Below are 7,571 nucleotides of genomic sequence, written 5' to 3'. Positions count from 1 at the left end.
GAGGCCAGTTCATCCTTGGAGTTAGACAAACCCTGGTGGAAAGCAGTGACCAGTGCCTCTGTATTCCACCCACTCTCGGCGGAGAGGGTGCGGAACTCATGGCGAAGTCAGCCACTGGTCTGGCCCCTTGGCGGATGTTGAACAGTCGGCTGGCCGCTTCTCGTCCACCAACTAGGTGGTCGAAGACTCGTCACAGCTCGGCAGTGAAGGCTACTATGGAGCTGCAGGATGGTTGCTGCTGTTCCCACACTGCCATTGCCCACGCCAGGGCCTTGCCCGAGAGTAGAGAGATGATGTAGGCGATCATGGTGTGGAACAAGGAGGGCTAAAGCTCGAACACCAGAGAACCCCTTGCATCCTCCCGGGTGTCCATCATACCGCTCTGGGGCTGGGATCTTGGGTTCCAGGTGCAGGTTCCCTGGAGGAATTACGGCGATGCCTGTAGCACTGGGCGAAGAGACTTGGGCATTGGCTCCTCCTGGGTTGGAGACGTGTCATGGTTGGAGGGAATTGGTAAGTGCCCGGAGGGTGTCAGATTTGGAAGAGTTGTCTTTGCTGCCGACCCAACAGTGCTTCTTGCTGGGTTATCACATTCCTAATCAGGGTAATCTCTGGTTAGAAGCTTGTTGTGACATGGTGAGGTTGAATCCAGGTGCAGAGAATGGACCAGACGAGGAATCAATGATTAAGGATAAACATAAATACTTTAATGAGAAAAGATAACATAAGGATCACCGTAACACAGGAGAAAACAATGAACACTAGGATTAGACACTCACACAGAGGCCGAACACACAGGGCAACCGAAATCAAGCTTCTGCAAAGAGAATAGAACACACGTTTTTATCTGTTTCCTCCAGCATCTTCACAAGGTCCTTTGCTGTTCTGGGATTGATTTGCACTTTTCGCACCAAAGTACGTTAATCTCTAGGAGACAGAACGCATTTCCTTCCTGAGCGGTATGACGGCTGCGTGGTCCCATGGTGTTTATACTTGCATACTATTGTTTGTACAGATGAACGTGGTACCTACAGGCATTTGTAAATTGCTCCCAAAGATGAACCAGACTTGTGGAGGTCTGCAGTTTTTCTGAGGTCGTGGCTGATCTCTTGATTTTCCCATGTCAAGCAAAGAGGCACTGAGTTTGAATGTAGGCCTTGAAATACATCCACAGGTACACCTCCAATTGACTCAAATTATGTCAATTAGCCTTTCAGAAGCTTCTAAAGCAATAACATCATTTTCTGGAATTTTCCAAGCTGTTTAAATGCAGAGTCAACTTAGTGTATGCAAACTTCTGATCCACTGGAATTGTGATACAGTGAATTTATAAGTGAAATAATCTGTCTGTAAACAATTGTTGGAAAAGTTACTTGTGTCATGCACAAAGTAGATGTCCTAACCGACTTGCCAAAACTATAGTTTGTGAAGAAGAAATATGTGGAGTGGTTGAAATAAGAGTTTTAATGACTCCAACCTAAGTGTATGTAAACTTCCGACTTCAACTGTAGTAGTAATACAGACCGTATAATACATGGACACACATACAGTATGTCTGACCACAGACCGTTCTTATAGAGTGACACATAAAAATAATAAACTCATGACATGGAACACAAGCAGCAAAAGAAGCATCATTGACATCAATGCAGCAATCAAAACAACAGGGGACGAGGAAATCTCCAACTTCAGTGCTTTCAAAACAACTGAACTCCGAGTGGGATTAAATTTTTTTGTTGTTGCGGTCATCCAACTCGGAATTCCAAATCTGAAACCCGGGCATCTTTCTAGAGCTCTGACTTTCCAACCTGAAGATCACTGACGTCCTGATTTGACCTCATCTTGAGAGCACTGTGGAAGTTGTTAACCACAGAATCTGATAGAACATCTAATATTTTCTTTGCGCAATCTTGGTCAATCATATTTCAACTTTGGAGCATTGAGTCAAGTATCATAAGTATCATTCTTGAGTGATGACAAAATGCATTATAAACTGCCCGTCAATGCCAGCTGACTAGTCTGATATCATGTGTAGGCTAATAAAGCCCCCCAAAATACTGATACTACTGCACAGTGCATTGAGAAGCCTTCTCATTCTAATCTATAACCTGTGCCCTGTGATGTGAATACAGTGTTTGGTATGGGATGATCATGTATGCAGTACTATGAATAATAGAGGTACAGTTTCAGTCACTAAGGAAATGAAACACAGCAAAACCCTGCTGATAATGGGACCACAGTGTTAAGATGTGACTTAGTGTTAAAATGGCGGGGGGAGGGGATATATTGCAAAATAAAATCATTTTTTGACCGCTAGATTTTATGGATATTATGACTCATACTGTGTTACTCTATTAGCCAATTAACCACATGGAAAGACAACTTCCGCCCATGCAATCCTGCTGATTAGGAGGGTCATGTGTAGATTGTATTTTCAACCAGCAACTCTCAGGAAATAACACGGATCATTTTCTCACACTTTTACATTGCTAGTTTCACACAGGAAAAACAGAACGTTGACTGCACTGTTTGCTGCCAACATGTTAATTAAGGCTATTTTAACGCCCTGGCCATAGAGAGGGGTTTTTGTTCTTTATTTTGGTTAGGCCAGGGTGTTACATTGGGTGGGCGTTCTATGTGCATTTTTCTATGTTGGTTTGTTTTGTTGATTTTGGCCGTGTGGCTTCCAATCAGGCACAGCTGTAGAGTGTTGTTGCTGATTGGGAGTCACTCATAAGTGCCTGTTTTTCCGTTGGGGTTTTGTGGGTAATTGTTTCTGTTAGATTGTTTCCTAACAGGACTGTGGTGCCGACGTGTTTTTGTTCAGTTTTGTATAGTGTTCTTACGTTAATTAAAATCATGATGAACACTAACTCCGCTGCGCCTTGGTCTACTCTCTCTCCCGACAGCTATTTAGCCTTCTGGTGTTATCATATTAGGTGTAAATTAAACCTAATATTTGAGCATACTAAGCACAGATGAACTATGTGACAACTATCAATTCCTTTGAATTTGATAGTTGGTATTTCCTTGTTTACCAGAGAATCTACTGTGGCAATTTACTCGACACATTTTATTAATTTAAAGCTTGTGTTAGTATACTTACTTTTCATTTCCAATGTATTTAATGCAATATGGTCATTTCTTGTCAAAAGGGGAAAATTAAGTATTCCTGAATTGTCTACATCTAAAATTGTTAACTTAATCAAGCCAATCGTGATTGAGTTAATATAATATATGTTTTCATTAAAGTATAGTCTAATCAAGGTATGTCAAATTACAGCATGGTGATGTCACCATGGGAAGACCAAATCTCCATCCCACCAGAACAGGTAAGACATTTCAGGTGGTCTTTTCAAACAGCTCTTACACTAAAAGGGCATTATCATTTTCACAATTTCACAGTATTATTCCAACCTCATTGTGTGGAAATATTAAAATCACGTTTTTGACTGCACTGGACCTTTACATTATTTGACTGGATACAGAGAAACCTAAACTTTGTTTTAGATTAGGACATACAAGAACATACATTCAAATAGTTTATTGCAAATAACATCAATGTATAATTTAAAACATGTAATATAACAGGGTGTTTTCAGCAGAGGTGAATGATCCAATATCCACAGCTGCTCCATCATCTCCAACAGCTCCAGAACCTGGGTTAGGTCGCCCTTAAGATTGTTATCTACGACGTGGTACCTGTGACTACACTTCCCCAGCAGCCCACGGAGGGGCTCTCCAGTCTCCTCAATGTGCTCTTCAATGGTTCTGCCTCTTAACTCATCACCATAGGCGAAAAGCACCATGGTGCTTCTCCATACCCCCTCACCCAAAACACTCAGGTATTTCTCCACAGCACGCCTATCTTCCTCTGTGAAGGAGTCAATAGGTATGGCCATAAGGAACATACTAACTACCCCATAGGGGTACAGGGATGCACTGCCTCTCATCTCCAGTCTGACCTGCTTTGGGTCGGACAGACCATAAGACTCAGAGCGGGAGTTTCGACCAATGTATTTGTATTTATTATGGATCCCCATTATTCCTCCTGGAGTCCAGCAAAATTAAGGCAGTTTATACAATTTTAGAAACATTACAATACATTCACAACACACTGTGTGCCCTCAGGCCCCTACTCCACCTCTACCACATATCTACAGTACTAAAGCCATGTGTATGTATAGTGCGTATGTTATCGTGTGTGTGTGTGTGTATGCATGTGTCTGTACCAATGTTGCTTCACAGTCCCCGCTGTTCCATACATTTTTTTTTGTTAATCTAATTTTACTGCTTGCCTCAGTTACTTGATGTGGAATAGACTTCCATGTAGTCATGGCTCTATGTAGTACTTTGCGCCTCCCATAGTCTGTTCTGGACTTGGGGACTGTGAAGAGACCTCGTGTGGCATGTCTTGTGGGGTATACATGGGTGTCCGTGCTGTGGGCCAGTAGTTTAGACAGACAGCTCGGTGTATTCAACATGTCAATACGTCTCATAAATAAAAGTACTGATGAAGTCAGTCTCTCCTCCACTTTGAGCCAGGAGAGATTGGCATGCATATTATTAATATTAGCTCTGTGTACATCCAAGGGCCAGTCGTGCTGCCCTGTTCTGAGCCAATTGCAATTTTCCTAAGTCCTTTTTTGTGGCACCTGACCACACGACTGAACAGTAGTCGAGGTGCGACTAAACTAGGGCCTGTAGGACCTGCCTTGTTGATAGTGTTGTTAAGAAGGCAGAGTATCGCTTTATTATAGACAGACTTCTCCCCATCTTAGCTACTACTGCATCAATATGTTTTGACCATGACAGTTTACAATCTAGGGTTACTCCAAGCAGTTTAGTAATCTCAATTTGCTCAATTTCCACATTATTTATTACAAGATTTAGTTGAGCTTTAAGGTTTAGTGAGTGTTTTGTTCCAAATACAATGCTTTTAGTTTTAGAAATATTTAGGGCTAACTTATTCCTTGCCACCCACTCTGAAAATAAATGCAGCTCTTGGTTGAGTGTTGCAGTCATTTCAGTCGCTGCAGTAGCTGACATGTATAGTGTTGAGTCATCCGCATACACAGACACACTGGCTTTACTCAAAGTCAGTGGCATGTCGTTAGTAAAAATTAGAAAGAAATCCACTGCGACTGTCCTCCCTTCCACCACACACTGGACTGTTATTTTGCCACTGTCAAACTCTCTTCTGCCAAGAATGGTATTTCCTGCTGAACTCTACGTTTTGGATGCCTCTGTCAAAAAAAGAAACAATAACATCGCAACTGCCTGTGCAGTTATACAATGCTACCAAGTAGCCTAATGTTCTCTATTTGCAATTGTCTTCTTTAACCTTTGCCACAAACATTCAATTTTACACCCCAGCTCATCATTGAGTCTTGTGAGAGCAGAGCACTTACCTATGGGTACCACTGCTGTGACCCGCTGATTCTGCCTTGTCCTCATGTCCTGCATGACAAGCATTTCTATGTCCTCTCCCTGCTGTTTCCCTCCTCTCATCCTTAAGCTCTCTCTCACCTGGCTGTACAACCTCTCCTGTATTTCCCTTGGGCGCCTATTTTCTCCACCATCCTATCAATTTTCTCCAACAGCAATTGGACCTGAAGCTCTTTGTCCCTGGCTTGGCTGTCCAGAACATGTAACTTGTTCCCACATCTCTCCACAAGCCACATGAGACTCTTGTCCTTCCCTTGGATGTGTTCCTCGACAGTGGTTCCTCCTGGTATCTCATCTCAGTGGGTTAGGAGCACTATAGTTCGCTGCCAGATAGGGGCCTGGATCTGCCTCAGACGCTCCTCCGTGGTCCTCCATTTTCCCTGCCTGAAGTCCCCTGTGGCTGAGACCACCAGGAGGATGGCATGGGGCCCCAGGGAACAGAGGGACACGACTCGCCCCAGCTCCTGTGCCACATTGCCAGGGGTGATGCGCCCCACGTACCATCCAGGCGTGTCCACCACCGTCACCTGTCTTCCAGCAACAGTGCCCTTCCTCTTGGAGCTGTGAGTTGTCATTATCCCTGTGTGAAACTCCCTCTTGCCCAAGATGGTGTTCGCAGGCTCAGCTTTGAAATACATGGGTCTTGACCTAATATGGAGTTAAAGAGTTAAACACACCTCAAACGTATTTTATATCTATTCATGCTTTCATTTTATTGAGTAACAACGTATGATCTCATTATAGCTAATGCATGTGTGGCACTATTAATGATATAAGAATAGAATAACAGTCAAAGACTTACCAAGAGTGGTTGAACTGTGAGCTGCCATTTGAACGTGTCATTCTTTGTTACTATTGGGAAGTGCAGGAGATCGCAATAGCCAAGTCCATGCTCCTGTGTTCACGATGACTTACGTTCCGGCAATAACAGAAAATCTCTTCTCCAACCTGTTATATTGTGAAGAGGCTACCTCCCATTTGCTTTTTTTTGGTACTTTTTACCCATTTTTCTCCCCAATTGGTAATTACAGTCTTGTCCCATCACCCATGGTTGCAACTCAATATTAGGAAGGTGTTCCTAATGTTTGGTCTACTCAGTGTATAGACTGATATAGACTCAAAGCAAACAAGAGATACAAGTTTACTTCCTTATTATTCTATATGATTAACATTCCCATTATGTATTTAAGAATGACTCCTCCCAGTATTCTCCATTGAGGGATGTCATCCATTGTAACCAGGGGGCAGAGTGAGCATAACTATTCCTGGGTGTTGCACTTACATGGTATCAGTCCTCAGCAGGACAGTGACATCCATAGGCTACAGAAATAGTCCTGAGCTAAGGGAACAACACATCAGTCAAGGAGGCAAGTCTGGGATTCCCATAAATAAAGTGTTGAATGGTTGGTGGGGTTCTCAGTACAGGGAAATCATTTTAGAATACATGTCAATCAAGTGGACATACAGCATTGGATGAGCTTGGTGGTTTGTTATTAATATAGTCATTTAGCAGATGCTTTTATCCCTAGGAACAGAACTGTTAACCTCGACCTGAATATTTTAAAGTACGTGCAGAGGCATCCAGGGTCTGTAAGGGCTATGTGCCTTGGCAGCACGATGTCATTCTCGTGTCTGTAATGTAAAATATATATCCCATAACGGATTTAACATGAACACAACATGAAATACAAAATTAAAAGCCACTGTTTTTTAAATGAATATATACACACACGCATGCACACGCACACACACATAATATACACTACCGGTCAAAAGTTTGGGGTCACTTAGAAATGTCCTTGTTTTTGAAAGAAAAGCTATTTTTTTTGCCCATTAAAATAACATCAAATTGGTCAGAAATACAGTGTAGACATTGTTAATGTTGTAAATGACTATTGTAGCTGGAAACGGCTGATTTTTAATGGAATATCTACATAGGCGTACAGCAACCATCACTCCTGTGTTCCAATGGCACGTTGTGTTAGCTAATCCAAGTTTATCATTTTAAAAGGCTAATTGATCATTAGAAAACCCATTTTCAATTATGTTAGCACAGCTGAAAACTGTTGTCCTGATTAAAGAAGCAATAAAACTGGCCTTCTTTAGACAAGTTGAGTATCTAG

At 42.3% G+C, this 7,571-nt stretch overlaps 1 non-coding gene across 1 annotated transcript; it reads right to left on the bottom strand.

Moving 5' to 3' along the window:
• Positions 1-3,529: 3,529 nt before the first annotated feature.
• Positions 3,530-7,263, bottom strand: LOC106612670 (uncharacterized). Its single transcript, XR_014378877.1, has 2 exons — positions 6,251-7,263; positions 3,530-6,096 (listed from the first exon to the last, which is right to left on the bottom strand). It is a non-coding gene; the product is annotated as an uncharacterized LOC106612670 (transcript).
• Between the last annotated feature and the right edge of the window lie 308 nt (positions 7,264-7,571).

The sequence above is a fragment of the Salmo salar genome, chromosome 09, assembly GCF_965601325.2.
Source record: "Salmo salar chromosome 09, fSalSal1, whole genome shotgun sequence".
In the NCBI taxonomy this organism is placed as follows: domain Eukaryota; kingdom Metazoa; phylum Chordata; class Actinopteri; order Salmoniformes; family Salmonidae; genus Salmo; species Salmo salar.
This window is presented reverse-complemented; position numbering and strand designations above follow the sequence as displayed.